The sequence below is a fragment of the Podarcis liolepis genome (genome assembly GCF_965112155.1).
Source record: "Podarcis liolepis genome assembly, chromosome: 5".
Lineage (NCBI taxonomy): Eukaryota > Metazoa > Chordata > Lepidosauria > Squamata > Lacertidae > Podarcis > Podarcis liolepis.
The window spans coordinates 55,919,223-55,935,822 of record NC_139556.1 but is presented as its reverse complement, the minus strand read 5'-3'; the positions used below and the strand labels follow the sequence as shown (position 1 = coordinate 55,935,822).

At 38.4% G+C, this 16,600-nt stretch overlaps 1 protein-coding gene across 20 annotated transcripts in view; it reads left to right on the top strand.

Annotated features, from left to right (window-relative positions):
• ADD3 (adducin 3) overlaps window positions 1-16,600 on the top strand; it is a 94,651-nt gene that overhangs the window by 17,928 nt on the left and 60,123 nt on the right. The window contains exon 1 of one of the 20 annotated variants that reach the window (XM_083504820.1): window positions 2,979-3,126. The exons of the other annotated variants lie outside the window; for them this stretch is intronic. The gene's annotated coding sequence lies outside the window, so the exon portion shown is untranslated. Of the gene's footprint in view, window positions 1-2,978; window positions 3,127-16,600 lie in introns of those variants that run through there. 20 annotated transcript variants of the gene reach the window in all.

Sequence of the window (16,600 nt, the reverse complement as noted above, 5' to 3'; positions counted from 1 at the left end):
TAATAGGTGACTGCAGTATATGTGCTGTGGCAACAAAATACATAATTTCTGAGGGTTAGGAGAATGGAAGCAATTACTCATGCTTTCTTGACATAATAATCAAGTACAATGATGAGCAACACATGTGCCATTGGATCCATTTTCTTGCAGCCTGGAACCATTTTAACAAAACATGTCTCCTTTTTTGCCACCCCCTCACTTATCTGGGATTCATACCTGCCACAAAATTAAGGTTACTCTTTCCCTTGAAACTTGTCCCTGCATTTTTTTAGAAGTATGTTTTTGAGAAGTTTCTGGTGAGTAGGCAAGGAGGTGAATAGGTTAGTATTTCCTTCTCATTTTGTTCAAAGTCAGAATGCATGCTAAACTTTGTATGTAATGGCCATGGTATGATTTCAATATGTTGTACAATCCATTAAACTTCTATTACTCATCCCAGTCTCTCAGGATTGGTCATACTAGAAATTTAAACTGAAACAGATAGTAATTGCTCAATTTCAAATGTGAATCTATGACAAGATTGTAAATGTGGGAATGAAAGAATGGGAAGTTACAAAAAGTAATATGTAGCAAGGGAAAATAAATAATTGAGAAAAAAGTATAAAAGTAGTATAGCTTGCTACTTTTAATGTTTGATTATTTAAAATTTATTATCTAATTTTGCCATAAAACAAAACAATGACAGTGTCTTTCCAGACATGTAAACAAAATTCACCATGACTGAATAAGTGAGAGTCATAAGAGGATTATAGGGAGAGTCAAATGAGGGCAAAACCATGACATGATTACAATGTAGCTTGACTCTGGTTATTTCTGTGTGCTTAAGTTACTTTTCTGATCTGCATGCCCTTCTCAAGGCTAACTAGCAGGCTTGCTTTTTTACTTCCATGTAGAAATAAGAACTGCAGTAAGAATGCTGCTCTGTGCAAATGAGCAAGGAAACTTAATTTCAGTTACTGAGAGATCTGTCACCTTCTCAAGGTCAGATGCCATTCCAGTAAATTCCAGTATTGTACTGTAACATCTGGTCTTGTACAGCAGTTTCTGACCTGGAGGTTGATTGCTTGGAAAGATCCACAACATGTCTTGTGTTACTCAGGTTCTGGAGCTGGCTTCTTCCACTTAAAAACAAAATACAGTCGTACCTTGGAAGTCCAACAAAATCCATTCTGGAAGTCTGTCTGACTTCAAAACGTCCAACTTCCAAAGTGTGGCTTCTGATTGGCTGCAGGAAGCCAAAGCAACTTGAGTTGGATGAAGAGATGAATAAATGCCAGACAAGTATTGAGTCTAGACAAATTAGGATTGTATTTGTGGGGTTGGAGATAGATGTAGGAATTCAAATGGGGCAGGGAATAGCAGAAATAAACACAATTCCCCCCCCCCAAAAAATCTATGTCTCACTTTCTATGCTTACTTTAAAAATCATCAGTTATGATTAATGGACACATACATTTTACTTCAAGGCCTTCAGTTTTGCTTTTGTTGAGTTTGCTGTATAGTTTATCATTCAAGAAAACAAAATGTCACATAATCTTGGGATCCATTCACTTGTTTGAAGGTAACAATTACTATAGGTAACAATTACTATAATGCATACATATTATTTAAAATGCATAGATTTAGATTGCAGCACAAATTGTTTAAGATCAGGTTTGATTTCTTGGCTGCATCAAACATCTGCAGTAGGGGAAAATATTTTGTATAGACTTGATGCTTGACAAAAAAAATGTGGTTACCTACAGTACCATCCAAAGGAAAGGGGAAAAAACACTTTCAGAAGTTGGTCATTTCCATAACTTGATTAATAATGAATTTCAAATGTGAATTTATCAAGTGATTACAAACCTATGTATTTAATGCTTCATCTTGTGGCATACTGTATGTTGCTAGCTCTGGTAAGTGTTGTCAAAAGGAAGTAAAATAAAAACTATTAGTGTCTTCTTAAAAATACCCTTTATAATGGAGTTTTCTCTGTTTTTCTTTATTATAGTATTTGTAAATCCTTCCTTGATTTCTATACATGTAAGATAATAGTTGCTGAAAAGTGTTTTAGAGGGATTACTTGGACTTTTATTTCTACTAGGTTGTTTTGTTTTGTACTGAAATTGAACTCTTTAAAGAAGTCTGGACACTTTACTAAGATATTAAGACTTTGCTATGGTTACTTGATTGAATGCAGCCATGGGAATGTTGACAAAGCCAAGTTCAGGGGCGGATGTTTCATTTGCAGTGGAAGGTCACAGAATTGTACAGAAGAGCTTTCACCAATGGGGGTGTGGAGCTGACATATCTTTGTATCACACCAAACTGTCCTGGCAAAATGTTTCTCAGCAGCCAAGGGACAGTTGATAATTGGAATATAGTGTTTCACGTTAGGATTATAAGCCTTACTAATTAACATTGCAATACAGGCAGTTGGATAAATCTTACCGAATGCTGGATATTTATTCATTATAAAAATAAGTCTGAAAGATTTGATAATAAATTGTTAAGCTGGGATAATTCTGGATATTAGGGTTCTGCACTAAGATTCTTACTTGATGAATCATCTGGCTTTTAAGCTTCTGTGCAATTGCTTTAACTAATTGGGATATTACGAGTTTCTCAATATATTTCCTTTTTTGAGAATACTTCAGGATATGTTGCAATTTGATACTCTTTCTAGAAGGGAAGGTTGTTTTTATTTATTTTTCTCCTTTAATCATAATAGGGAAACAAGCAAGTGTGCCCTTAAACAGTCCCACTGATTTAATCTTCCGGTTAAAGATTGAAGCACTGCTTTACACAGGCCTCCTGTTAAGCCTGGAGTTGGGGGAGGGGGTTGAAAATTCTCCTGGCAGATCTGCTACACTTCCAAGGCACTCATATAGCAATTGCTGGGAAAATCCTCTTCTTCCTTCCTCCAGGCTTAGATGGAGGGCTGGAACTTGTCTATTTCACTCTGTGCTTCGGAGGTATTCAGAATTATTCTGAAGTAAAGCATGACGTGGACAGGCTGCAACTGTTCTCCTGCATTCAGAAAGGGAGATTGTTCTTAACCTTGCAGTGTATTTTAGAGGTACTCTGAGCACGTCTAAAGCTCAGTTTGTTGTCAGATAAGACCCCTACTTCTCCACCATTTAGGTAAGGACAGGAGCCTGACAATCACACATTTTGACTGTAGCTGCTTAGGCCAGTAAAGCTTGTGAATTTCACTATGTATGTATAAAATGTATTATTGTTCTCAGTGCAGTGCAGTAATGGTGTACTTAAATGAGATTTTCGTAACTAAATTATTCCAATAGTACATTTTTATACATGGATTATGACTGATACTTGTTTATATATGAAATGTTGAATTTAATACTACTTCTGCAGGAGCTGTAATGCATTAGGAAAATTAATTGGTCATATAAAACAAATATATATATATTTTTAAAGTGAGCTTTAGTTTTGTTTGAATGCACTTGCAAATTAGAAAATGAGTGGGTTGTGTTTTTAAAAAAAATGCCTGAATAGTCACTTCAGAAATAACCTCTTTCTCCTTTAAAACACCTTTGTGCCTACTCTAAACTGTAGAGTACTTTTCCTAGTGGTCCTAAATTCCAGTGCTGGGAAGCAGGTGGCAGGACATTTTTGGAAGTTAATACAGATCCTACAAAGTCTATGCATTAGATGTTAATGTGTTTTGTTTCTGTCTTAGAAATGTGACTGAACTGTAGAGGTTTTATTCCTTAATGCTTTATTTTCAAGTAGCATCTGTGGTCCCTTTCCATTTATAGAAGAATCCTTTTCCGCTTATGTATGGTTTTATAGAGCCTGGAACCTTTCTCTTCTTCCCCACCCCCTTCTTGTTGCAAATTGAATGCTTGGCATTAATTTATTAAGATTCCTTCAGCCAAATCTGTACTTACTGGCTTCAACCACACACAATCCATTGTACCCTGTTAAGGTACTTCCCTTGAATTTATGGCTCTTTGGGGAGTTTCTAGTATCAAGGAATCTTCAGTCAGCTGGAAACAATTGTATAATTAAGAGGCATTGAGTAGATAGAATGGTTCTACATAATTGAAGCAAGCAATGGCATGTTTGGCTATAGATGGTGTTTTCAGCAATTTATTTGTAGGCTTTACTTTTTCTTTTCCCTTAAGTGTCATTTCAAACTGAATCAGCATGGGTGCTTCCAGTAAGTTTATCCAATAGCAACCAGTTCCAGCCTTGCTCTCCAACTCACGTGGAAGCATTGTATCCATCTCTTGGTAGGACTGAAGGTAGGAATAATAGCAGAAGCATATTAAAAGAATCTGTTTCTGATACATTGGTCATGAGAAAGACCACATTTTGCAGTAATACTCTAAAATAGCAATCTTCTTTTAAAGCAAATATGGCAAAAAAATATATGGCTGTACATCTTTGTATCACTAAAAACTTTTTGTTTGTTTTTTAACCTCAAAAACAGCAAACTGTAAGACACATCTTTATTTAACTGGAATTGTTTATACTGCCGACTCTCTACACACAAGTAATATACACATATTACCCACCCTGTTTAAGTTTATTCAGGGCTGCATCATCTTCGAACTTAGAACTATCTGTTGTTGTTGTTGTTATTATTATTAGGAAAAGTTTAACCATACAACTAACACATGCCTATTTCATTATTAATTTTGACTCTTGAATATTAGCTCAAGAAATATAGCCAAAGTTTCCTCTCTTTCAAACAATTAAAATAGTAATTATTTTTCAAAAAATGTTTTGAGCATTGCAGAAGTTTTTAGTTTTAGGATTCAAAAAATTGAAAGCAAGAAAATTCTATGGATGCTTATTTTACAATTCAGTCAATTAAGTGCCAGATTAAATAGTTTACTGTTTTCCATCTGATAGATAAAATGAACAGTATCATTATTCACAATAACTCATAAGTTGCTTAGACAGCCAAGTACTAGCTTTTCTTGGAAGGGACTCTTTAAAAGCCATTTGCAATTTCATCCAACTGGCAGGTCAGTATTACAAAACAGGCATGGCCGGTGTCAGGACAATAGATTGTTACAGCTTGTATTAGTAATGCCTTAAATGCATAATCTTTGAATCAAAACATGAGACATGCATGTAGAGTATGTTGCCTATGTTTGGAATGAGTCGTTATTTTGTAGGAGTGGCTACCTTTGACCTGGGCTTGGAATATTTCTTAGTTTCATAATCAGTTAATGGCATTAGGGATGTCCAGACATTAATTTAATTCAGTATACAGTGGAACCTCTACTCACATATAGAATCCGTTCCGGAGGTCTGGTCATGAGTTGATCCGGGTCACTGGTAGAAGTGCTGTTCTGTGCGTGCGCATTTGGCCACGGCGCCATTCTGCGCATGTGCAGACGGCAGCCGCCGCTTCTGTGCATGTGCAGATGGCAGAAGCTGCTTCTGCGTGTGCGCGAGCTGTGGCAAACCCGGAATTTACTTCTAGGTTTGCTGCGGTCGTGAGTTGAATTGTTCACGAGTAGGGGCGGTGATAAGTCGAGGTTCTACTGTACTGACTTCACAAGGATGAGCTGTGCAGGGACTGCCAACAAACCTTAGTACGGTTTTGACCAAACTATTTAGGTGAGACTTTGTATTTTAATATTCATTTATAAGCAACTTGGTCCAACCCTTGGGCCACATGCCACCTAGCCCTAGAGAGGGATCTTATTTTTTTAACATAGTGGCATAATTTGCCACTGAATCCAAATTCAGTTAAAAAGGCTGACCATACTGACTGACTGTCACAGGACCAAAAGACCTGGTGTAGCATTTCCAGTCATGTCCTTCAGCCCTGCAATTGACAGGTTTGTGTGCAGGCTACTAACTTTTATGGGCTTCTTTACAAGGCCATGTTAACTGATGTGCATGTGCACAAGAATTCAATTTGCAGAAGAATTAGTTGTTTAAAAATATTTTTCAAATGAAACTGAGTTAATTGGAAATATTTCATTAAACGTACAACAAAGGCTTATTTCTTTCCTACTAAAGACACGTGTACTTGTAGAAGTGTTGACAATGTGTCAAGCCATTTGTCTGTAACACTTCCTTGTATATAAACACCATTTGCTGGGGTGGATTTAATCTCCAATAGTATAGGGTGTGAGCACCTCTGTAATAAAATTCAGAGAAGACAATTATTGAAAGACAGACTGAAACCAGATGGGCAAGAATGGAAAGTGTGCATTCTGTATGCATTCTGTCTCCAAAAATGTCAGATTAGTGTGACTGTCTCAGAAGACAGGAAAAAGGGCTACAGTAGTAGTTGATATATTATGAGCACCTATCTTTGAATATCTGGTTTGAGACTACCCAGTTATTTTTTGCAATACTTATATCCGTAGTTTGTTATTCCAGTGTAATGAATTCCTGTTTATTGGAAATGAGAAGCTTTTCTTGGAAAGAAGTGTCACTGCATGCACATTAATTATTATTTAACAACATTTTATGCAACAGTTTGAAATATTAACACTTGTAATTGTCAATTGCTGTTTTAGATTTCTGTTATGAAGATTAAGTGTTTTGACTAGCATATGCTAGGAAGAGGCTCCACAGCTCTCTGCCCCTGGTGTCCCTTCTCTGTTAACTCTGTGTTGGAATTCTCACCATTCGATGTTATGGAAAGAGCTGTGGAATTGCTTAAATGAGTTTTGGATGAGCTGCAGGGCAGAAGGGGGGTGGGTGGGGAGAGAGAGACCAGACATTCTGCAACCCTGCATTAGAGTTTTCATCCTGGTCAAAAATTGTGCTTTAACTATAAATGAATATAGCGTTATTATTTTTTTGTAGTATGTGAACGCTTGAATAAAACAATACAGAATAATGTGTGGAAACGGTACAACGCGCTTTGTAGTGAAAGAATTTTATGTTGAATGAGTGTTGTAATTTATATGCAAGTTGTGACCAAAGTAGAGTCTACCAGTGGATGGATGGCATGGTTGCTGAGGAGCAACCATATGTGAGAGCCCAGGAGTATTGAATGATTGTTTCCTGTGCTGGGAAAGCCTTCCCACAGTAGTTCATGCGCTGGTTATTTCAAGACTGGTTTACTGCAGTGCACTCTATATGAGGCTTCCCTTGCACTTGATGTGTCAAATACTTCAGCACGATTTCTGACAGGAGTGAGGCTGTGGTAGCAAATAGCACCAGTGCTCAAATATCCGCACTGGTTGCTGATTTTCTACCATCCCAGATTCAATGTGTTACTATTAGCATTATAAAGCCCTTAACAATTTGGGACTGGTTTATGTACAAGATTACCATACCCCACATCCATCTGTTTGACCGGTTTGGTCTGCGGAATTGACACTACAAAACCCGTTCCACATTTGTGGTACCTCGGGTTACATATGCTTCAGGTTACAGACTCCGCTAACCCAGAAATAGTACCTCAGGTTAAGACCTTTGCTTCAGGATGAGAACAGAAATCACGCAGCAGCGGCATGGTGGCAGCGGTAGCCCCCATTAGCTATATGTGGTGCTTCAGGTTAAGAACGGACCTCCGGAACAAATTAAGATTGTAACCAGAGGTACCACTGTAACTTGATCATTTAGTGTGGCAGCACCTGCCCTTTGGAACTCTCTGCATATTGACATCAAGCAGGCACCTTCTCTGTACTCTTTTTAGCACTTCTTAAAAACTTCATTGTTTAGACAAGCCTACTTGGATGCTTAGAAAGTTTTTTTTAATCTGTTTTAGTATTTTAACTTTTGTATGTTTTAAGGTAAGGTTTTAATTTTTTCTTGATTTTCTAGTTTTATCTTTTTGTAAACTGCTTTGAAGGTTTCTTTAACAGTGAAAGAATAAATTTTATGCAAATAAACAAACTGTGTGTGTGTGTGTGTGTGTGTGTGTGTGTGCGCGCGCACACACACACACACACACACACACACAAATTACTTCTGTAATACATGCATGTACAGTGGTACCTTGGGTTACATACGCTTCAGGTTACATACGCTTCAGGTTACAGACTCCGGTAACCCAGAAATAGTGCTTCAGGTTAAGAACTTTGCTTCAGGATAAGAACAGAAATCTTGCTCCTGCGGCGCGGCAGCAGCAGGAGGCCCCATTAGCTAAAGTGGTGCTTCAGGTTAAGAACAGTTTCAGGTTAAGAACGGAACTCCAGAACGAATTAAGTACTTAACCCAAGGTACCACTGTAATGAAGTTATACTAGTATTCATCCTCATTATTAATGAGAAGCTATAATAATAAAACCTGCCTTGCCTTTCTTCTGTATTTCACTGAGAGAGAGAGAAAATCTGTGTACATATTATAGCAATGCAAACAGGTGTTCAGACAACTGAAAGTGGTAACATTTCTATAGTTAGTACTTTGTACACTAGCACGCTCCCTTTCACCATCAGTTTATTTAAGCGGAGCTCACCTTGCCCTGAAAGGAGAAGCTGTAATAATTTTTGTCAGCCCAGTTTTTGCTTTCTTACTCTGGGAACAGACAGCCCTTACCAGGGAGAGCAGCCACACCCATAATGAATGCCTCCTTCTCTTGTGGTGTACACACTTAGAACTGCTTTTAGTTGATCTCGGGCAAGGCAAAAAGTAAATAAACCAGACTTGTAAGTCTCCTACCCTTTCCTCTTGTACGGGTTGCTCTAGTGCAGGGGTCTGCAACCTTTAAGACAAAAAGAGCCACTTGGACCCGTTTCCGAAGGAAAAAAAATCTGGGAGCTGCAAAACCATTGCGACATTTAAAACAAATATATCTCCGGAGCCGCGATCTGACAGCGGGCAGGAAGGTGACGTCGGGACGGTGCGTGACTAACGCACGCACCGCCCCATGTGACGTCACAGCCAGTACAGTGCCCGCCACAGTGGGGAGTGTCGGGGCGCACAATGCACCTCCTCCCCTCGCTAGTATCCGCCCCGGAGCCGCGGCAAAGGTGTAAAAGAGCCACATGCGGCTCCGGAGCCACGGGTTGCAGACCCCTGCTCTAGTGGAAGGGTGGAAAAAAATTCTCTTCTTTTGGAATGAGTCCTCTAGTCAAGCTAGAAAGAAAGACATTTCAATCTCTATTTGAATGATCATGAACATGTATTTCTCATCTAACAAAAGAGTCCTCAACTTTGGAATTGCTCAAAAACTGTTGGATCCATAAGGAATCAAGGAAAACTAAACTTGCTAAACAAAACAAAAAAATAAGATTATCAGGATATATTGTTACTGTGAGAGCAGAGATGTCTGTCAAACCCTCAACCCCTGGAGTATTCATTCAGAGATAAAGTAAATAGGGATGGGGTGCTGCTTAGACATAATGTTTTACTTTCCTATTATGTGCTTGCTGATGGAAAATATTCCAAGAGATGAGGAATTAATCTCTTTTGAAAAAGCCTTTTTCATGTTCTTAGTGGTTTGGTTCAATCTTCTGCTTAACATCAAAGACTCATGTCAGACACATAGGCCATTTATTTCTAGCAATAACATCTAAAAGGCAAAGTGCAGTTCAAACATTAGACGTGGGTGCTGATGAATCAATCATCTTTTACCCCTGGCTCGGTCTAGCTCTCTCCTAACTAGATGGCTAAAATGGATTGATACTTTCAGCTTTTGCCTTTGTTCATTTAAAAAGAGGTTTCCCTCCCCATTCTCATGAAAGTGCTGCATTGGCATATTTGAAGTTGTAGCTGTTTTCATAGTTAGACCCATTGGGCTGCATAATTGGTCTTGCCCACTGGTATGTATTATACTGGTCAAGAAGAATACTTTTTCAGTTAACAAATCTGCTTTTAGTTTCTAGACTGTAAGACAATGCACAAGTGATGGGGTGCAGGCGCCTGAGATGTCATGGGCAAGTGGTACCTCAGGTTAAGTACTTAATTCGTTCCGGAGGTCTGTACTTAACCTGAAACTGTTCTTAACCTGAAGCAGCACTTTAGCTAATGGGGCCTGCTGCCACCGCCGCACCGCCGCTGCACGATTTCTGTTCTCATCCTGAAGCAAAGTTCTTAACCCAAGGTACTATTTCTGGGTTAGCGGAGTCTGTAACCTGAAGCGTATGTAACCTGAAATGTATGTAACCCAAGGTACCACTGTACTTTGAATCCACCCAATTTGCTGTGTGAATCACATCAAGTCCTGTTGTCTCTGCAATGATGCAAGGGGATATTGAGGCCATGCCTTTGGGTCATGCTTTCAGTGTTGTTGTTGTTTAGAAGGTGGGAAAGAGTTGGAATCCAAGGACATCTGGAAAGACCACAGGTTCTCCACCTCTTTCTTGCAGGGTCATTGTAAACTCCGTAATAAGATAATGAACATGAAGCTTTTTATATATTTAAAATTGTAATATATATGTGGCACACTTGAGCATAAGCAGAGATAATAATATACAAATTGCTGTCCTGTTTGAACAGATTTTTCTAATTTGCATTCAGATTAAGACCAGGATCTATATTATTTGGCATTTTGGGCAAATTGTACTGTGTCAAGAGACAATTTGTGCTGTTATGCTAATCTGCTTAGTTGTTGGAAATCAAGTGGGCATTTAATATCTAAAAATAGATTATTGGAGGTCATCAGCTTGAATGTGCATTCACATTCTCAAACTATCCCGCTATGTAAATGGAATCGTATCCTGAGAAAAGCCCCGGCAAATAGCTGCACACGTGGCTTAGTCTTGAACTGTTGATCTGTTCTCTCAGCCACTCTTCTGGAAATAGAATGTTATCACCAACATTGTCAGGTTCCTTAGGAATGTGTGAATGAATAGGATTCATCCCACCCACACAATGTTAGCACTGAGGTTAGTGTGCAAATACAAAAACTTGAAATTAGGTTTGGAATGCAATTCATCTGGAGTGGAAATAGCCATGCATTTTATTTTGTTTAGAAAGGCTTTATTTAAACCATTGTAAAACACTTCAGACCGCATTTCCATTACTACTTCCACTGAAACGAATCAAGATTATTATTTCACCATTCAGTTCTGCTAAGTTCCCTATCATGACTCCAGCACTTTCCCTTTTGCCCTCTTTGTGCTGGGTTCTGCTTCTGAGCACCGAGTATATGTCTGACCCATATATACAGAGTATATACATGTAGACGCTGCTATACTTCTGGCAGATCTGCTGGTTGTTGCGGGAGCCCCAGCATTCCTGCCTTCTTAAGAGGCCTATCCCAGAAACTGAAAATGTAGAATTTAGTGGTCATGTAGCAGACCATCTTACCGTCTCTTAAAATAAAAGAACTTCAAATATTGAGAAGAATTGATTTTCTATGATGTGTTGTGCTGTGTTACAGTATAGTAAAGATGCCTGTTTATTCCTCCTTTGGACAGTCTTATGGGTTGCTTTAATACAGGGATGGTTAATTTTTTTCTATCTGAGAGCCACATTGCCCCATGTTGAACCATCAGTGGTGGGTGGGATGAAATGTAAAAATGAGTATGGCAAAAATAAACACACAAATTTGGGAAGCTTGGAGGAACCATAAAAAACTTTGGACACCACAGCAGGGCATGCATAGGAACATTTTTTCTTGGGGGTGGGGAACCCTCAGATTCTAAAAACTTTTTCAAAAGAACAAAAATATGATAGGTACAAATCTATTGAGGAGCCTTTGTTAGCTACCCCAGTTTAATACCTTGAAAATTGAGAAATTACATATCATACTTAGGACAGAAGCATGTTTTGGTGGTGAATTAGCATAAGCAGTTGCACCAATCTTTGTAGGACAAAAATTCTGTTTTCTGATGTCTTGTTTTATACACACACACACACACACACACACAGTGCGTACTCTCATTTTGACTCAAAGAAAATCACCATTTTATAGTTCAAATCGGGAAAAATTAAATAGAGTAAATGGACAAAAGTACAAAGATTCACAAATGTTTAGGGGTATGCGTCCCCCTGCATCCCCCCAGAAAAAAGCACTGTATATATGGGTCAGATATAAAAACTTTTTGATCTTCTACCTCTAAAAAACAACAGGAGGAATAGCATCAGCCCCGTCTTCTATAATGTTTTTATCCAATCCTTGTTTGAAATAGTAACACTGTAGAAACATTTTGGTTGTCTGTCCCCATGCCCCCCCCCGTCCCCCACCATATAGGAACTTTCACACTTTCCCCCTTCCTACCTCTTGCTAATGATGTTCAAAGGCTCCTGTAATGGGAATTAGATTTTTTTCCCCTTTGGTTTTCCTGAGAGTGATCTTGTATCAGTTACAGATGCTCATTTTTGTTTTGGATTGGGAAGGTGTGCATTAATTTAACTAAAGTAAAGGCTGTTTTCTCTACAAATTTATGTAGTTTAATACAATTTCTGGAAGAGTTAAATGAATCTCATCTAAGTCATATACTTAGTTGAGCTGATGAACTGTAAGAATTGTCATTGTTTGGCGAGAAGTCCAGTGACTTTAACAACTTACAGAATGTCTCAGGAGAATGCTTGTGGTTGCAAGAATGGAATATTCAGTTACATAATCAAGTTATTGTTCATGCCGGCTCAGCTAACTTAAAATGATGAAGAGGTCTGTTTTGCATTCAAGGAAAGGTGAACAGCTTGCAGTTATCTCACTGAACAAACTTGCGTGTAACTTCTATAACCATGCTATTTTGAAGCTAATGGAGTTCCTGGGAAGGATAATTTCTGAACTTTTGGCTCTACTTGTGAATAATGACCAGTGATAGATTAAAGGAGCAAAAGTTGCTGCAAGCTGATAAGGATGTCTCTTCTGCTACAGAAAATTTATAGTGGAAAAAAGTCTCATTAACCAAGTGTAGCCTGAAGATGAGAGTCTGGATTGAAAACTGGATCCCACCCTCCTCCACACCCCTGTCTGAAACACAATTGTTACACAGGTTAATTAGCATTTGAGCATCTCATGATTCTTTCCTTGCTTTTACTTTACATTCTCTACTTATCTTGAGTTTGTGTAGAATTTGTTCTTTTCTTCTTGCATTCTTTTGATGTATATATTGTGTTAATATTGAAAATTTCTGTTTTTTAAAATTGTGAAAGATAATAAAACTGAATAGCTTTGTAAATTTGTGTTACTTTTGACCAGAACCCACCTCCTTTTGTTTATATATTTCATGTTGAGTTCCCTCCTCTCCTTCCATATCTATCACAACTTTTCCAATGTCCTGAAAACACTTACTATATGCATTCCTCCACTGTCCTTAATTGGCTACTGCAGGCAGGAACAGGTAAATACATTAGTTGAGTGTGCCATTTTTTTGAGGCAACTAGTGCTATGTGCTCTTAGCGTTGATAAATTATTGAGCCGTGTAGCACAATTCAGCTTTCATCTTGCATAGGGCAGAACTGTACTAGAAATAGTTTGTATGTGCAAACCCAAGGGACCTTGCCAGAAATGCAAACAGTTTAGGATAATAATAATAATAATAATAATAATAATAATAATAATAATAATATCCCACCCTCCCCAGCCAAAGCCGGGCTCAGCTAACTTAAAATGCATTATAAAATCAATTCATTGTAAAATCAGTTCAAATCAAACTGATGGCAACCATTGGGCTAGAGTTCTGTGAAGAATTACCAAAGGAGGGGGTCAGGCTGTGCCTTGGCCAAAGGCCTGGTGGAACAGCTCTGTCTTGCAGGCCCTGTGGAAAGATGTCAAGTCCCTCAGGGCCCTAGTCTCTTGTGACAGAGCGTTCCACCAGATCGGAGCCACAGCCGAAAAAGCCCTGGCTCTGGTTGAGGCCAACCTAACCTCTCTGTGGTCCGGGACCTCCAATATGTTTTTGTTTGAAGACCGTACGTTCCTCTGTGGGACATACCAGGAGAGGCAGTCCCGTAGGTACGAGGGTCCCAGGCTTTATAGGGCTTTAAAGGGGCTGAAACAAGAGGCTGAAACTGATGATAAATTAGTCACAGGCAACGTATCATTTTAAAAATTCATTTATAAGATAGATAGATAGATAGATAGATAGATAGATAGATTCTGTATAAGGCTACTACTTTCTTGCCTCAGCCCCATCTATTTTATAATGGGTAGTTTTTCCAAAAAGGAAGAAAGAATTCCCAGAAACAGATGAAATGTCAACAGAAAAGCTTGAACAATTATTTAGTTTAAAATATCAGTAAAAATACTGGTAGTAGTCACATCTACTTAGTTTTTTCTAAGTTAATGTCAATGAACAAATCATCCGGCAATGGGTGGCTTGACAAAAATAATTTTCTAAATCAGTATTCCTTGTTGGTTCTGAATGTCTTTCATCTCTAGATGGTAGTACCCTTCAGCTAGTATGAGAGCAGAGAAACAATTGCAGTTTGAATCTGAGCAGAGAACAGAGTGCTAGCTGGAGTTGGCTAAAACAGAAGCATCACCTGCATTTGCTGTGCCCTTGGTAATAGTGAGCATTTGGATCCCTCGCCTTCCTTCACCTACTCATGCAGTGAATCTCACATGGCAGCAATGCCCATCTGGTGCACACCTTTATTTGAGCTTCATATCTACTGGTCAATCTGCTGTCAATGTAGTCTGCCGAGTTCACAGGATGTTGACAGTCTAGTGCAGATATAGTATATAGAGTAAAAGAGATTGGACAATATAGTACTACTGCAAAAAATGGAACAAATATCAAAGCAATTAGCAGAATAGCATAATACAATGTATAGCACTCACCTTTTAACACTATGTAGGTGGGCTGCTGATTACCAAACACTACTTGTGATGATTTGATACATTTATCGTCGTGACTAATGAGCAGACTATTTGCTTTTGTAGCCATAGCAATACTATAATAACCTGTAGGTTGTTAATTATTTTAAGGAATCTAATTTGAAAAATGAATGTGCTATGGTAAATGAATCGTTGGCCTTGAAAATTTGTTATCCCCTTCCCAGTCATTGGGTGGCAAAACTTGGGATTTTCCATCTGTAAAATGAGAGCAATTATACTCCCTTCTAAAAGGTGGTAGCAAATGAAGATAAAGTACCATGCCATATAAGTCATTTATACAAATGAAATTATTATTTATACAAATGTAATTACCAGTAAGACTTTTGCCTCATGTTCTGCACCAAGCAAGCCATTTTTGAAATTAAGAAGATAAAACACAGAGATCTGTCTCTTGAAGAAAAAGTAATAGGTCTTTTGGTTCCAGGTAGAAATGTTTGACAAAGAACAAGTGTGCCTTTTGAAACCAAAGGATTTTTTTTACAGTTAGAAGCACTTTGAATCAGATTCCCTTTTTGACTAAACACTTGGAAAGAACTTGACAGCTGTTAAGGCAAGTAGAGTTAACTCTGAGTATTAGGTCTGAAATGAAATAACTGCAGTTTGTTAAAATAACGTATAGTTGATTCCAAATGTTTAGAGTAAGCAGCTAAAGAATTATCTTAAACTAATCTTAAAATCTGTTATAAAATCCTCCTATAATCTCAAACATTTTTCTGTCCAGCTGCCAAAATCTTAGCCCTTAATTAGGCAAACTTCTAAGAAAGGAATGGAAACTTTGCCTGATGGTGAACTGTTGTTATTATTATTTATAAAATTTCTATATTGCCCTTCATCCAAAGATCATAGGGGAGTTTACAATATAAAAACACAAAAATACATACCATAATAACAAACAAAACAATACCCATCCCCCAATTTAAAAGGACATAGATTATTTAATTATCCAAAGGCGAGGGAGAAGAGTAATGTTTTTACCCAACGCCTAAAGAAATGTAACGAATGTGCCAGGAAAGCCTCACCAGATGGATACCATGGTTGATGGTATTGAAAGCCGCCGAGAGGTTGAGGAGAATTTACAGCAGCCGCAGATCTGGGGGCCTGGCTGATGGAATAACCACAATTTCCCAGGTTGGAGGAGGGACTGGCACATGGCAGTCACTCACTGTCTGTGCCGTGTGCTTTTTACCCGGCCTGCCCCACCATACTGCAATTCTCCCCCCCCCCTCCAGCTCATCACCTTCCAGACACATCTCCCCTCCCTCAATAAAAATAAAGAACACTTAGAAAAGTTGTAGCAGTGGCCCTGTCTCTGCTTTGTAGCTGGTGCTGCAGCCAGAAGATGTAAGTTGGCTATAGGTGTGGAAGTCACAGGACTACTGCTGACACCTTCTGGTGCCAGATTGCTGGATGGTGAGAGGCTCAGCAGGTGCAAGCTGTAGGATTATGCTTTCTTTTCCGTTCACAATAGCAAGAAAAATGTAACTGGGTGTGTTGAGTCAGTCAGATTTATGATGGTGAGCTCACTTATCCTGAAAGTAAGCATCAGTGAACTTTGTTCTCAGTAGACGTGCATAGGATTGCTCTACACAGTTTAAGTAGAATAAAGGCTATACAATATTTTTGTTGATCATGGCACCTAGTAGAATAAATGTTTAATACTGACATGAGCTGAAGGACTGTGGAAAAGAAAACACATTTATTTTGTTTATATTAAAATTGCTATTTAAAAAAACACACTAAGGCACACTTCATTGTGATGGATTCCCAAGTGCTGTACATTGTACAACTAATGTGTGCTCATCACTAAAGGCAGCTTACAACAATTGAATTTGCAATATTGTTATAAAACTACAATATAAAAAATGCAGATGTTGTGCCTTTTGTTTTGTTTTGTTTGTAGGTGTGATAAAGTAGAAATACGTTAAACCTGAT